We start from the raw sequence: 17,769 nt of genomic DNA, 5'->3' as shown, positions 1-17,769 counted from the left end.
AACTAACATAAATCATCAATATTACCCCCAGTATTAGAGACTTAATGGAGAAAATAATAGGTTTCAATTGGGTTTTTGAACTTAGAGAGTATAATGATAGTATAAAGGAAAAAGTAAGATAAACTGTGATAGTACAATGTGGAAATGTTCAAGGAAAGATTCAGTGATGAACTAATATTTAAACTGAGCTCTGTGAGATTCATGGCCTCAGTGCATGTGTGTATATTTGGACAAAAAAAAAAAAAAAAAAGGAAGCACCTAGCAGCACGACTTCCTTGGAAACTATATATAAGGCACAATTGCTGGAAGGTAGCAAGTGAGAGTCTAGTGGTGGAAACTGAATCTGGGCAGGCACACATGGCAAACTTCCCAGGGCCTGTTATGCATGATAAAGAGTTTAGATTTTATAATAGAAGAGGACAATAAATAATAACAAACTTACTATATTTTGCTGCCAAAAGTGTGACGAACAGTATGCCAACCAATTAATAAATGTCATTTCATTTAATCTTCATGAACACCATTCAAGGTAAATATCTCCATTGGGAGATTTTGTTTTGTTTTTAAAAGAGCTTTTAGTACAATAAATCTTTGCAACTGCTAAATGGCAGAGAAAATAATTTAACCCTGTTCTTCTAACGATTTATAACATTTTTCACTTCCAAATTAGGGCTTTTAAGCCAGTGTGATGGTATAAGTACTGATATAAGTATCTTTGTGTTATAGAAATAACACAAAAATGGTGATACAGAAGGAAAAAAAAAACGCTAGTGATATTCTAGACAAGAGATAGCAAGTATGTGACCCAAACTGGATAACATGTAAAGCAAAGACAAAACATATAGATATTTTAGAATATATAGTCTATGGGGATTGCATTAATGTAACTATGTGAAATTTGCAACACGGACATGTAAAATAAAACAAAATATTAAGACTACTGAGAAGGTTAAAGAAGTCTTTTCATTCTGTTTGAGTTGAGACAGAGTGATGCCTAGGTACTGTTAAGTGGATGACTAGAGAGATGATATTCTACACAAGAAACACAGTCTTCTCCCCACCACCAACTACAAGGCATTCTGATACAGTAATATTATGGAGTTCCACAAGCTAATAACAACTATATGTTAATCTAATTTTCTTTAAAGCTTCTTTTTACAGTATTTCTAGCTTGTTTTACTGGACTTATAACATTGGGGTCCTACGTACATAATATCTATATCTGAATTACAAGAAAATTATAACTTCGTGAACATCTGAAAGACTAATTTTGTAACATATGTTTGCTGTTGTAGCTTTTAAAATCCGGATATAACATATAAGAAGTATTTTGGACTTGAACTATAACTCTAAAACATTTCTAACTATTGCCTAAAAGAAAAAATTGATTTTAATCTTGTTTTATAAGTATGAAGTATTTGTGAATGTAAAATTTAGCTTGACATTCTCCAAAAGAAAGTAAAGTTCAACGTTTCTAATAGTGTATTTCTCATGGACATAGCTAATATTACTCTTAGTTTGGAGTGTTGCTTAAGAGAAAACACATCAAAGAGAATTTTAAAGGCCTGCAAGAGATATGAAAACCTAAAGCTTGTGTGAGAAGATTAGAAAAATGTTGAGTGTGTGTGTGGGTGGGGGAAAGGGGAATATAAAATAAAAAAAACAGAATAACATCAAAAAGTTTTTTTTTTTTTCTCTTATTAGAAATGTAAGAAACAATATCTGGTTAAAGAAGACAAAAATAGGAGTAAAATTTAATGTGTAAATATGGAGCCGGATATAACTCATTGCTTTAAAAAATGACTTGTACTTGAAGAAAATAGATTTATGCATAAAATATACAAGATCGTGTATCTATTGAAATAATTATTGACTACTTTATACTTTATATAACTTAAATAAAATCAAACGATAATATTAAAACCAATGAACATGTATCTTAAGGATAAAGGCAGTGTTTCTATTCATAATTGCAATGCTAGCACATTACTGGGCAAAACAATCCTCTACCATGACCCATGTTCGAGTCCATAAAATCAAGGCTTAAAGCAAGAGCTCACCCAAATAAAATCAGACAGGCAGTAGACATGAATGACTAGGGCAGGTAAAATAGTAAAGGAGAAAAAGGCAATTAGGAAAAGTCAATAAAGGATTATTGTGAAGTTGGCTACCACTGTGGGTAATGTGTTCAGTCCTACCGGTGAAAGAGAGAATCATTTATCTGTTGGCATCTCACTCCTACTGGTTAAGCATTGCACTGGGGCAGGTGTTGGGGATTAATCACTCTTAGAAGCAGTTAAAGAATATGCAAATGTCAAGTGAGCTCCAGCAGATATACACATGTCTGGAATCATACAAGCCCTCAGGTAGGGAGCAAGAAATACATCCCACATATCTGAAGTGAGAAACTCCAAATAGGACAAAGACTGTTTTCTAAAGCTGGGCTGGAATCAAATGAAGCCTCAATTGGATGAGGCCAAGAGATGTGAAGCAATGCAGAAGTGTTCAGGACAGCCCACTCATTTGACATGCTCAGATCTGCTCATACTCCTGCACCTACCATCATCTCTGCCCCAATTTAATTAACCATCATAAGTCTTCAAAGTGGAGATCAGTAAACTCTAAGGAAAACAATGCAGGAGAATCAGTGGAGCAAATTATACTAATTCTGTAATGTATTCTCTATAGTCATACTACTTAAATTATTGTTTTAGCTGAATTTTCAAATTTTATGTTGTGTTTTTTAGTGACAGTTATAAATGTATTTTGAATTTCATGAAATTTTTTTAATTTTTCAAATATGCACATGTATAGTCTTTTCCCAAGTATGTTTTTACAGTTAATATTTTGATTGATTTCTCATTTTAATATATTGTACATGTGTGTATTTATTGTGATAAGTACCTTGTCAGACATTAGGTCCTTTTCAAAATGTCCACTGAAACATTTGGTCCACATTAAAAGGTCCTTGAAATTTGATCCTGCCCAAAATGTCCATGAGAACATTTGATCTATGACAAAAGTTATTAAATATTTGGTCTTGTGAAAAATTTATCATGAATTAGAAGAAAAATAACAAATAAAATTTTAACAGTTAAATATTTGTATTATTTAATGAATCAAGGACCAAATGTCTCTATGGACATTTTGGACAGGACCAAAATGTCCATTATTTAGTAAGCATAAACCTGCCCTTTAATTTTTGTTGAGCCTTTGTTACTTTTATATAGGAAATTTATTTACAAAGAAACTTAACAGCCAAATATAGACTCAAGTCTGGTGAAGTGCTAGAGTATAGAGATAAATTATAAACTGGATGTAATATTGATGCAGAACAGGGCAAATTTCCTTGAATAGGGGAGACTAAGCACTGCACTAAGAGAAGAAAAGGGTCTTTTGGTGGAGAGTGCAGAAAGAATTCAATATACACCCCAAGATTAAAGACAAAAGGAAAGTTTATTAGGAAAGGAGTAACTCTCCATACAGAGCATGGTTTCCCCTCAGAGGCAGAGAGTGAGAGGGACTAAGAGAGTTGAGAACAGTGAGTAAAGTGTACCGAGAAAAAGAATGAGAAGGACCGAGAGAAAGAAACTGAGAGAGACAGACACTGAGAGGGAACCCGAGTGTTTGGGGATTTCAGGTTATATATCATTCTTTAATTCCTGTGAGTTACAGTCTAAAGACTTTGTTTACCTATTTCCTTTGATATGGACACAGAGTGAGAAAGAGGAAGAGAAAGAGGAAGAGTATGTAGTATGAAAGGCTTGCTGACAGTTCTCAGCCTTTAATCCATAGGTTCTCCATGGTTTAGCCATAGGGAATGAATAATTTTATTTTACTTAGGGCAGCCACTTAAAGACTCTGTTTTTCTTGTTTCCCATTCACAAGTTGGGGGAATGAGTTGTTAACAATCCTAGCAGAAATCTTACTTTGTTCTGCAGGTGTTCTGTGCCCTGGCTACAGAGGTGATCAGCTTCACAGTCTCTGAATGTAGCTTGATTTAACACTTTAATTCTCTTACCTCCTCCCTACATTAATGTGAAAGTTCAAGTTAACTAGATGGTTTACTTACTTAGTAAATTATAAACAAGAAAAAATGAGTCTGGACAATTTGCAAAGGTATTAGTAAAAAATTGATAGACAGACTTTCCAGTTGAGAAAATTACCAAAATACAATCAAGTAAAATTACAGACAAGAAGCAAGGAACTATTTCACTGCTGAGAAAGCTAAAGGTGTAGTAAGGCAATAACTGAGTTGGTCAGAAAACATAAACACCACATCCACTAGACTGGTAGGCCAATTCTATGGAGAAGGCTTTTGAATTCGTGTCACATTTTTAATGGTAACTCTCAGAACTGCAAAGTTGGTACTCAGGAAGTACTCTTTTAGGTTTTGAAAAGGATCATGATCTTTTCTGCTGAGGTTTGCACATACCCACAGCATTAGTGCAAGATTGGAACATCAAGTTTGATAAATGCCAGTATGCTTCCAATAAGCCAGAATTTTTCTGAATAAGTTATGTTATCACTGCAAGTAGTTAACATACTTAACAAATATTTAAATCTCTGTCTAATAAAATTGTGAAGTGTTTTGCTACTTTTATGTGAATATAGCTCATATTTTTGAAGCACTTATTTTGCTTTTTATCTAGTATTTTATTTAATCCTCTCAACAAATCTGTTGGATTATATTTGTCAAACTTTATAATTCAAAACAAAAAACAATGAAGCTCAGCTCTATAAAAAAATTAGTCCAATTTAAAATAGCTAGAAAGTGTTAGAAGAGGATTTCAACACAGGAAATCTGACTTAGAGCTTGTGTTCTCTTTTATGTTGCATAGATACTTACTGATGGCAAAGTCAATAACAAAAATATGTTATTTTCTACTGAAATGTTATAAAACTTTTTTCATACAGTTGGAGATATACATTTTAATTTTGCTATATTTCCAACACATCAGTTATATCACAGAAATAGTCACAATACTATACGTCAGGCATATTAGATATAACTCTCTCTTTTTTTATCCTGCTAAGTATTTTTCACATTTTAAAGATATAGAACACAAAACCCTCAAAATAAATTTCCCAGAGTCATAATACTATTAAGTAGAAGAGAAAACATTTCCACATGCTTTATCTTTTACCACTTTGCCAATATGAGGAGACTCACACTACATGTAGCTATTCCATGCACTACTTTTTGTTTCCATGCTCAAAGAGCACAATGACTCCACTGACTGGATGCTGGGCAATCATCCAGCAAGGTAGTGAACATATAAGAAAGAGATGATGAATTTCATTGCCAAAGCCATATTAGAGGAATGTGTCTACTCTGCTACATACATGTAACCTCCAAGTATATTCTGTCTTATTCTGATTTATCTTCCTTTTTAGAAGTGTCCTTGATATTTCTCGGCATATTTACAAATCGTGTGGCCATGAGCCAAAGGGAATACGCAGTGTATGATTCCAAGAAAAGCATAACAACACGCATGATTATGATTGAGAGTTATGTTCTTTCTATTTCCTGACCTCATGGTTCAATATGATGTTAAATCAAGCATTAGTTATAAAATTCTGATTTTTTCTGCCTTTTTTCCATATTAAAAAGAAGAGACCAAAACCTATAAATAAAAAGTACTTGGTCTTTGGCTTATCTACTTCCAAGCTCAATGTCTGGGTTACCCAATTAACTATGAGCAAAGCCATAATCACTTCGTAGTAATTCAACATAGCAGAACAAATTGTGTTCAATAGAACTAAATAATTCATCTAATGGAAAATTTTTTTCTGATTAACTTCTTGTTGCTCCATCTTAAAAACCCTTCAAGTGCTTTTATCATTTCTATTTAAGAGACTAGTCCGTCCTATATTCTGCTTATCTGCATGAGGCAAAACAGGTTTAAACAAGGCTCAAGAAACTGTTTATTAAAGGGTTAGAGAGTAAATATGTTAGGCTTGAGAGCCACATAGTTGCCTTCTACTCCACTCTAGTGTTGTAGCACAAGAACAAAGATAATATATAAATGGCTGATTATGGCTCTGGTCCAATGAAACTTTATTTATGGATGGTGAATTTTAAATTTTGTTTCTGTTTTTTAAATAATATATTACATAAAACTATAAACTGCTTATTTGCACAATAAATAGAAGGGTGAGAAATATGTATAATTTTGGAGATACAGAATAAAATAAGCATTATTTCAACAACCAGTGTTTATAAATTTTCATTAAATTAGGAAGACAAATATGTCTAAGATGAGCATGATAGAAATATTTGTATTTGAATATTTATTTATTTGGTAATTTTTGAGAAACATTTAGCTTGTTTTGACAAGGTGAGTTGCCTAAAAATAAACTTAGTTTATTATGGCAAAATATAATTTCTTAATATATAAGAAATTATAATGAATTTGCACATGTTTGCCATATTTAGAATCAGACCTTTCATACAAACTTAAACAAAACAAAACAAAAAGAAACGCACACAAATCTATTGAGTGAAATGGAAGTTTAATTTATTAAATAAATGATCAACAGAACCAAAACTTCCAAAATCACAATACTATATCAATGATTGCATGACCACTAGGTGTAGGATCCTCTAAAAAGCCCAATAAAGAGAAGTGAAACATATAGTAGGACTTCTACTTTTGCATTATGTATTTCTTTCTGTGTATACCAGGTACCTCAGAATTTTCTTTAATAACTATTCTGTATGTATTTAATTTGTGTCTTTGCCTATCTATATTAAAATAGGTGATTCTCTCAATTTGAGAATAATCAAATGATGTTTTCGATAATATCTACACCAAAGAAACAGGAAAAGAAATTAATTTTGTTTATGCAATGAGTAGAATAAAGATTAAAATATTGCCTTCAATTTAATATTCTATAGTCATAGAGTGAGAAGGTAAGGCCAAATATTTATGCAAAGATGTTTATAAAAATGGTGGAGCCATCATGGTGATAATATAGCTTTGAATCTCTCTGAATCTCCTTATGAAAATAGGTAAAATAATTGGATACCAAAACAAAACAAAAATGAATAAAAATCAGCAAAGTTTGCAAAAATCCTGGTCAAGAATACAAGTGGATGGGAAAAACCACCAAGAGGCACAAGACTTTCAAAGTATCACCATCTTTCTGCAAGTACCTAGGGGAGAGCACTGAGTGATAAACATGAGAACAGGAAATTTCTCTCTCTCTCTCTCTCTCTCTCACTAGGTATATATATATATATATATCCATCCAGGAGTTACTAGCTAGAAAATATTAATGGCTAAATTGAGAATAGAATCTGAAACTTGGGAGGGTTTTGTCTAAACAAATTGCTTGAGAGTAAAGGATCAGCCATAAGGTCAGAAGGGGTTTGAATAGTTTCTCTCCAGTGAATACTCAAAAGTGACCAACCAGAGAGTAGTTTCAGGATAAGATAGGTTTAGAAAAAACTTCTAGGAGTTGAATCAAAATCACATTGAAAGGACTGTGGATAAAAAGTAGAAGCAACTTAATATAGGGGGCAGGAACATAACCAAGTAATCTTACAGAATGTCTCCAAGTTTTTTCATAGTATAGATAACAAAAGTAGAGGGAGGTCTGTGACATTAGAAAAGTTAAAACACATTCTAAAACTTCAAGAAAACTGATTTCATATAAAAATGATGTATAGAAAATAATCAAGGCCAAAATCGGTACATTTTTACAAGAAAAAAATAACAGTGGCAGAATAAAGAAAGAATAGTAGAATTGTATTCCTACAGATAATAAAAACATAACAGTAAGATCTGTAAACAAAAGAGATCAGAATTATAAAACTATATTCTATTACCCAAATTAGCTAAAAAAACAAATCATATGAATGAACAACAGAATTTTAAAATTCAGAAATTAAATCATGGAACTTCAGGAAGTATTAGTTATAAAAGAAACAAATCAATTCATAATTGAACACTAAACTGCAATAAACACGTTTTTACATGCAACAGATAATTTCATAGGAGAAACAGGAGAAAAAAAGAATGTTTTTAAAAGTGAAAAGAAATAAAAGAAAAATAAATAGCTCACTATATTCCTAAAAAGAATGACTAAAAACAAAATATATTTTTATAAAATTATTGGGTTTTCATAAAAAAAATAAAAACCTTTTGATAATCTAGATCAGGAGCTATCAAATTTTTTTCATGCAGGGCCAGATAGTAAATATTTTAGGCAGCGTGTCCAAAGAGTAGGCTAGATTTTGCCCAGGGACCACAGTTTTTTTGATCCTTGATCTAGACGTTTTAAAGAAAGTGATATATAAGGAAAACTAGCTTATCATAAGACTTTTGGGCAGCAATTCATATGCCAAGAAATGGCATAATATATTTGACCCTTTACAAAAAAATCCTTAAGCTTAGTACTTTATATCCTGCACAATTGGCTCTTAAAGATGAAGAGCACAGGCAATTTGTTATTATCAATGTGCAAAAACACACAGGATATTTTTTCCATGAGAGCTTCAGAAGAAATCAAGTAGAAGATGAGCTCCATAAAACCAAAATGATTAGAGACCTAAGAACTATTGTCGAGCCTTAAATATATAGTCATTTGTAGATTACAGTAAAGTCAGGGATGATAGAGAGTATGTAAGTGCTGTATGCTTTGACAGTGCGATTTTACTGTTTTATAATACTAGTTATTATATATATAGGTATATAAATATACAGATATATATATTTATATTTAATCATACAAATATATATAGAACTGATGTACCTTTATGAACCTAGAATACTTTACAGATATTACATATATATTTACTTATATATAAATTGAGAGAGAAAGAGAGAGAGAGAGAGAGAACTCCACCACCAGTGGTGATAGTGATGAAAAGCTTCCTTGATGAAGAGTGGAATGCAGAGTAGGTGAATACGTTGCATTCTTAGCATGATGCTGCCATAGGTTCAAAGTTGAGGCTAGTGTAAAAGCCCAGCCTGATCAAAAGTGTGGAAAAAAGGTGTTTGTTTGTTTGTTTCTTTCCTTTCAAGTTGTAATACTGCTTGTCTTGAACAAAATAGTACTATAGTTTTGTGGGGCTAAATGAAGTAGACGAGAGGTTAGTATGCTAGATGAAGTTGAAAAAAAATTTTTTCAACTTAGTATCCTGCTCACTACTGGTATTGAAGAAATCTCCAAGCCATATATTGAAGTGAAACAAAACTCAAAGATGCTAGGAGTTCAGTGCAGCAGTAGATGAAGAAAATAGACTATTTCACATCTGAGGAAGGAACAAGTCTTTTAGAGAATGGAAAAATAGCAAACATTTGTTTGCTCAATAGTCCAAATAGTCAGCAGAGGCTGGTCATTGCACCCACGTGAAGAAAGAAGCACAGGTAAATCAAAAAGTATACTATAAAATGTTAATAAAAACTATAAGTCTTACAGCCATAGCCAATGGTATTTTTTTTTTTTTCAGCCAAAGTCTGCGAAACAGTGTACTGGGTTATCTGTTTATTCATTGTGTGAAGATCGATGTCCTATTATCTGAATACTTTTAAAGTATCAGAAGCTGCATAACTATAATGGACACATCCCAAAGTATAATTTTCTATTCTCAGTTATTTTAGCACAATAAAGGAAATAAAAATATACTGTTAATATAATTAATAGATAATGAAAAAAATATAAAAGCATCAATATACTGTGTATGGAATACTGTTCTGTGGCAACTTGTTAATTCTGATAATTAATTATAAAGGATTAAGATTCCAATAAAATCAGAAAAGAACGAAGTCTTCCTGGTGATGGAAAAGCATTCAGATCATATAAGAAACTTCTTTCTGAAGAACATATTCAAAAACAAGGGTTTAATAAAGAATTTCTGAATGACAAAAAAACTGACACTGTGAAATCTCCAAAGATCTTTTTTTTTCCCTCTGAAGTAACAAAATAAAAAAATTTAAGGATAGTGTCTTCTTCACTCCTTTTTTTATTTCACTTTGTTCTTATTCATTATTATGAAATCAGAAGAATTGAAAACAAATAAAGCAAATAGATTTTTTTTTTCTGATTTGTTTGGGTGTTTCGAGAGATTAAGCAATTTATATCTCTTCTAAGTAACCGTTCTGTACCTCATTGGTGAACTGGAACTCTGATGCAGCTTAAGGTTCATATCTGAATACTGGGGAGTCCTATCCTTCACTCCTGAGGGATCCAATGATAACATTCTTCTCTTCTAAATGTACTTGAAATGATATGTGACATGGCCAGGAGAGTACAACTGCTGGTCAGTTGAGACTTCTAGGATTTCTAGGCAGAAAAGAAATTCACTTCTCTTCTGGAGTTCTTTTTCTCTTTATGATGAACAGTTCAAAATGCCCATTCTCTATATCTGTCGGAGCATCTTATTCATCATTGTTAGATACAATTATGTGAGTACACACCTATACTCTATGCTTCATAAGCTAACTTCTACTTTGGAAATAGGCTTCTACATAGTCTGTGGTAGCAGCAGAGGTATTTGGGGGAAGAATTTGACTCTTTTCTGGCCTTTCATTCCACCATTTAAGAAAGTGTCCTACTGAATTCTTTTAGCTTACCCCCATGAAATTGGAAGAAATCTATCCTTCTTTAGTAATAGATATATAACCAGGAGATATATTCTTTTTCAAATATATGTGAAAACTACAAATGAACTTTCACCTAATTCAGTGAAGTCTGAAGTACCTGCAAAAACTTTGATCCTGTTTTGAGTCTTTGTGCCATTTAAATCTTAAATCCTATACAAAGTGATTCTTTAGGATCACACCTTTATTATCTTTATTATCTTTAATATCTTTATTAGAGATGAACACAACTGTGTCATGATACTATTTTTAATCAGAAAGCTAGGTAAAGAACTGATCAGAAAAATCAAGGAGGCTTACTTCATTCTTAAGATTTATCTAGAAATTTTTCGAATCACAATTATCACTGATCTGTGCCATTTTGATACTTCTTTAATAAATACTGTCTTGATGAATTTTTTAGTCTATTCACTTTGAATAGCCATTCCATCATTCATCAAAGCTCAACCTAATTCAAATGTTTTTTTTCTAAGATACATGCCCAGAAGAGATCTGGATGTTGGATAAGAGCCTCTCTTTATTTCAAAGGAGGCACTTGAAAGATCTTGAAAACGAGCTCTAAAACTTTTCTAGGTTTGGAGGGAAGCCTCACTAATGACCAATGACCAATATTCTTTTTGATGATACTCTGGGATGTTCTATTCTATATCATTAATGTCATAGATTGTGATGCTTAATTATTCTACTCATAATTGCAGAAAAATGCCATGGAGTAATATAGTCATAAGATATGAACCTACCCCCTCTCGCGCTCATGTAGAGATATTTGAATTGTCTGAGAAAATATCTTTCTCTAATTTAAGTCATAGTATTATATCTTTGACGAACAGTTTCCATGATGCTGCTTTTAGTCCTATGATAGGTCCAGCGATGTAAGTTGTGTGATTACTTACATCGCTGGACCTATCATAGGACTAAAAGCAGCATCATGGAAACTGTTCATCAAAGATATAATATTATGACTTAAATTAGAGAAAGATATTTTACATTACATTACTTACAACACTTGGGTATATTCTCCTTCTTCTTTATATTCTAAGAAACATTTTGAAACTTCTTTCTTTGTTTTGGTGTGATTAAAGCTGTGGTGTTTTTCTCTTCTACTTTAATATATAAATATTTCTAGAATATCTGCCTCTGAAATATCTATCTGACCTTGGGGAACATTGAAAAATATTTCATTAATGAACAGCCATCTTAATGTCTCTTTTACCCCACCTGATGTTATTGATGAAATATCATACCTTTCAATAATTATGATGAGATATGTGGTATTTCTTCTTTCCTCTAAGTCAGAGAACAGTGCTTTATATTTACCATGGATTAGTCTCCACTTTTGATATCTTTAGAATCAGGACGACCATATTGTTCTGCTTGTTGTCATTATAGAAGAGTCTTTATTATACTTCATTTTATCCCCTTCCCTCAAAATACAAATATCTTTTGCCCTTTACTCCCATGAAACAACACTTGGGTATATTCTCCTTCTTCTTTATATTCTAAGAAACATTTTGAAACTTCTTTCTTTGTTTTGGTGGAACAATCCCAATTTCCTGGATATTATGTAAGCATGTGAGTAAACGCTTATCTATCATCTCTGCCCTGATGGACTTCATTCTTACAGTTACCGCTAAGACTACTCCAAATGATTATCAAGTCTTTTAGACTGTTTCACTTATACAAAGAATTGTGTGCACTTCCAGGTTTTAAATGCAATTTCACTTTGATTAGTAAAGTTGTTATTTCTCTTTAACTTCTCTTTTTTTTCCTGAAACTGCTTTTTTGAGTAAAGCAAACTATAAAATTTAGCAAAAAAAAAAAGGGGGGGGTTCATAGTGCAAAACATCTCTTGAACAGTACATACTTGAGGTTTTTTTAGTGTCTAAAACAAATATCTCATGATTTTATTTTCAGTTAATTTACCAATTACAGAGATTTCAGTGTTTCACTTGTCATGAAAAGGGTAAATTTCTCCCCTCTAATTCTTACATTAAAAAGTTTTGCCAAAACAAAAGGAGGAAGAAGAAGAGAATGGATTCAAGTTTGGATAGCAGGATTATTTACCAGCAGCATTCAAATCACCACATCAGTCTTTCCTACTTTATATTTCAATTTTGACTTCTTATAAATGCCTAAAGAAGTTCTTCCATGCTATCTTATTTTTTTAAATCCCTGTGAAATTATCAATACATCACTTTGTATCTAGATTCATTTAAGATAAATACATGAACTTAGCAAAAGTGTTAGAATATAAATTATTTAAGGATGAACACTTACAGTTAAATTTTATTAAAAGCTGTAAGTATTTAATATATTTTCTTTAAAATATTGCTTGGGATGCAATAACCTTCTCATAGGTTAAAAATATGACTTCATAAAATGGACTATTATAGAATAGTATTACAATGAATGTTTAATTCCATATTTTCTTAATTTACTTGAAATAACATTTATTAGATTCTATTAGAAATAATCATAACAAGTCGAATCTCACAGATATGTCTGTACCACTTAAAACTTTTTTATTTCAAAGTCTGGAGAAAAATTAATAAAACTCTATCATTCACAGAATACTTTAAAATATCTGCTATATTTTCAAGTACTATTTAATTTTACCCCATTTTCCTTTTTTAATTTTTTTTTTCTTTTCTATGGCATTATCTTGCCTATTTAAATAGTAAGTGTAAATTTATACAGTATTACAGAATATTTATATAATTTTACATGCAAATTGAAGGTTGCTAAATTAAGGGTAGAAGAGCCTATGGAATAAACATATTAATTAATTGATTTTTTTGTGGGACTTTAATTTTTTGTTTAATTTTATTAAATTTTTGGGTTGAAATTTATTAATAAAATTATGTTTCAGGTATACAATTCTATTATACATGATCTGTATATTGCATTGTGTGTTCACCACCCAAAGTTAAGTCTACTTCCATCACCATATATTTGTGAAGATAAATCTTTATTATTTGCTAAATCAGCTTCCTTCATTGAAATCTTTTCGCAGTATTGGAAAAAAATCTCTATTAGGTTTAATGTCTTCTTATGAATGTGGAAGAGTTAGAGAGAGGGGTTGTTTGATGTATTTTTTTAAAATTATTTACTATTTTTTAGACCTTGCCCCGCCCCGCCCCCAGCAAGTAATATATTCTTTTTTCTTTGTAAAGTTTGTGACAATTCTTTAGATGGTTGATGATCTCGATATTATTATCTCTGTTTGGACCATATAAAATGATTGTGATATTTCACTGTTGGAAATGACTATTACACAGCCACTGTTTTTTTCATTTGGAGACAACATAGCACATAGGCAAGATACATTACATATTATCTCATGGATACAAACTACTCATAAATTAAGAACTTTTTTATGATTGATTTTGAAACATAATTTTCCTTAATTCACTGACTTCATTAGAATTTATTGTACTAGAACAGCAACATTTTCTACCTCAACTAAATTATAAGTATAGATGTAATTATGAACAATATCTTATAGAAATAAGTTGCTTCTGAAAAAATACTGATATTTTAAAAGGTTATCATTTATTAATTATAAAATTTGTAAACTTTAACTGACTAAATATCTAAATTTTCTTAACATAGGACCATATACCTTCAATAAAATGTCCATCGTTGTATTACTGCATCTCGACTCTATATAATTTAAAGTCAGTTAATTTTGATAGCTTACAGCAAAGATTGATAACCCTTAATCTTTGTTAAGCTTCTTTGTTGAAGACCATCAAGATCTAATTTTTTAAAATCTTACCACTTGGTAGATAAATGGCTTACGAATCCCTTTCTTTTCTAACTTTTCTAATTAATCTGAATGTCATTTGAGAGGGCAGGGAATAAGAGTGATTTTTTTTTAAGTCTTCCAAGCTCACTCTTACAAATATGTTTTTTATCAATGTCAACTCCCAGATAATGCCATCTGTGCTAATCCCTAACCCTTTCTACTGTAGTGCTTTAAGTTGTCTTTCCCTTTGATTTATCAGACAGCTGACCCTGGCCTAACCCTGTCAGCTTTAGTTCAGAGGAGCTCTCACAAAAGACAGGCCTCTGATCTGACAAATTGATTGGCTGCAAGAAACAGTTTAACTGGAAAAGGATCTCCCTAACAAGTGATAAAATACTTTTATTTCCAGCTTACAGCTTTGAGTATGTGGGCAGAATTTATAAAATGTCCAACAGAAGAAAACATTATGAGTAATATGGAAAGCTGAATATAAAAAGAAATAGTAAAATGCCCAAAGCTTCCTGATTAATGATAGTTCTGAGAATATCAGCAACTATAATTTATTTGAAAGCCTCTAAGTGTGAGTTAATTGAAAACGATCATTCTAGTTAGAAAACAAATTTTAAAATTCTCGTAGTGTTTCAAAGCTGTTTTTAACTGGAGCATAACGATTAGATATGAGGATAATAAATTGCAATCTCTAGAAAAGCTATTAATCAGATTAAGAAACAGGTTAACAACAATATCCTTTCGCTGATGAGGCTGTTGAGTTACTTTTGTCCATGGCACTTTGATTTTTGTCACATAATTTCACTATTAGCAATCAAGAGTCTGGTAAATTTTTATCCAGATGGGATTTATGGTCGCATCAGGTTTGAACTAAAATAATAGCCGAAAGATTTATTCTTTAAAGTACTTGGCTATTTTAATTATACCATGCAGTAAAATTAAAGCTATATCCATCTTTTTTTTTTTTCTTGGCATTTCTTTCTTGCTTTTCTTCTTCATTCTTTTTTCACTTTTATTGCACCTTTTTATTTTTTCTGTACTCCTACTTCATAAAAGGTGTGTACTGTAGTCAGTATATTATTTTTTTTACTGGGTACATTGATGATGACCGTCTTCTTCTCATTATGTATGCCCAAACCAGACCAAGATTAAGGATGGAGAAAATTATTATACCTTTTGATAGAAAGAGCTGCTGCACTGATTCAACATTGAGAAGCAAGAGGATACATGTCCTCAATTCTCCCTCCTTCCTGGGAGAGGGATGTGGATGGGGCCTGGAAAGAGGAAAAGACATCCTGATGTCAGACAGTTAAAAATTATTTATAATAGAAACATCAGAATTGAGAATCTAGCCATGCAGCAGCAAGAGTTACATGAAAATTCCTATGTCTATCCTAATAGACTTCCAAGGACTGGCATGACTATGTTTCCATGGTAGTTAGCCTTGGTTGATTTCTATTTTTATTCTTATTTCGTTCTCTAGTCTTCATGGCAATCATGTTAGCCACATGATTGTTTTATGTTTCATTTTATTTCTGCAAAAGTTATCCAGAGTAGATTTGTATTACTGGCAGATGAGTGATCAGATGTTTTTGGATGAGAGAAACGAAGATCCTAAATTGACAGTTCCACATTTTAAGGTTAGGTATTTGGGAGGATATTAGAGATGCTTTCCAAGAGTGAATAAATAACCATTACTTGGAATGAGAAACTATGACCTTTTCAGTGACCATTTTAATATAATTTCTGGGCAGTTTAAAAATATTATAAACAAACAAATAATAAAAAATAAACTCAACATTGTACCTAGCATGGTCTTGCATACAGTAATTTTTTTGAAAGCTTGGCTATTACCGACATGTAAAACTGCTTTGCTTTTTCAAGTCGGTTATAAGGGTATAAGTCAGAACAATTGACTAGACCACTTTCAAGCCATACTTTAAATAAAATATCTAAAATTATCTAAACAAATTGCTGATATTCCCTCAATAACTCTGCTTTTAAAAATATTTTATGTTTTTAAATTAATAATATATATATTTTTTATTTTTCAGTTACAATTGACCTACAAAACTATATTAGTTTCTGGTGTACAACATAGTGATTAGATGTCTATTAACTCACAAAGTGTTCACTCCAATAAATCTACTGCCCCTCTGACAGCATACACAGTTATCACAATATTATTGGCTGTATTCCTTATGCTATACTTTCTATATCTGTGACTATTTTGTAACCATCAGTTGGTACTTGTTAATCCCTTCACCTTTTCACCTATCCCTCCAAGCCCCCTCTCATCTGGTTGCCCTCAAAATGTTCTCTGTATCTACAAGTCTCTTTCTGCTTTGTTTGTTGGTTTGTTTTGTTCTTTAGATTCTACATATATGTGCAATCATATGACATTTTTCTTTCTTTATCTGACTTAGTACACTCAGCACACTACCTTTTGGGTCCATCATGAAATATCTTTTTCTATCCCATTACTTTTAGTCTCTGTATTTTTTCATCTGAAGTGAGTTTCTTGTAGGGAGCATATGTAAGGGCTTGTTTTCTTATCCATTCAGCCATCTTATCTTTTTATCAGAGCATGTAATTTTTTCATTTGAAGTACTCATTAATAGATGTGTAGTTACTGCCGTTTTTTGTTTAGACTTTCGATACACAGTTTTTTCTTCTTCTTAAAGAAGTCTCACCAACATTTCCTGTAATACTGATTTAGTGGTGATAAACTCCTTTAGCTTGTTCTTGTCTAGGAAGCTCTGTCTGTTCTTCGATTCTAAACAATAAGTTGCTGAGTAAAGTAATCTCGGTTATAGATCTTGGGTTTTCATCACTTTGAATATTTTGTGTCAAGTCCTTCTGGACTATAAAGTTTCTGTTGAGAAATTGGCTGAAAGTCTTATAGGCATCCCCTTGTCTGTAAGTAATTGCTTTTTTCTCGCTGCCTTTAAGATTCTCTCTTTGAATTTAACCTTTGGCATTTTAATTATGATATGTCTTGGTGTGGGCCTCTTTGGGTTCATCTTGTTTGGGATTCTCTGAACTTCCTGAGGTTGTATGCCTATTTCCCTCACAAAGTTAGGAAAGTTTTCCATCATTATTTCTTCAAATAGGTTTTCAATTCCTTGCTCTCTCTCTTCTCCTTTTGGTACCCCTATGAAGAGAATGTTGTTATGCTTGATGTCTTCTCAGAGACTTCTTAAACTATCTTCATTTTTTGGATTTTTTGTTGTTGTTGTTGCTGTTCTGATTGGGTATCCTCTGCTACTCCATCCTCTATGTCGCTGATTCGATCTTCTGTTTCATCCACTCTGTTGATTCCCTCTACTGTACTCTTTAACTCAGTTATATCCTTCATTTCTGACTGACTCCCTATTATATTGTCTATCTCCTTATTTATGC

Source organism: Pteropus alecto, unplaced genomic scaffold (assembly GCF_000325575.1).
Source record: "Pteropus alecto unplaced genomic scaffold, ASM32557v1 scaffold239, whole genome shotgun sequence".
In the NCBI taxonomy this organism is placed as follows: Eukaryota; Metazoa; Chordata; class Mammalia; order Chiroptera; family Pteropodidae; genus Pteropus; species Pteropus alecto.
The sequence above is the reverse complement of the archived record's forward strand: the minus strand, read 5'-3'. Positions refer to the sequence as shown.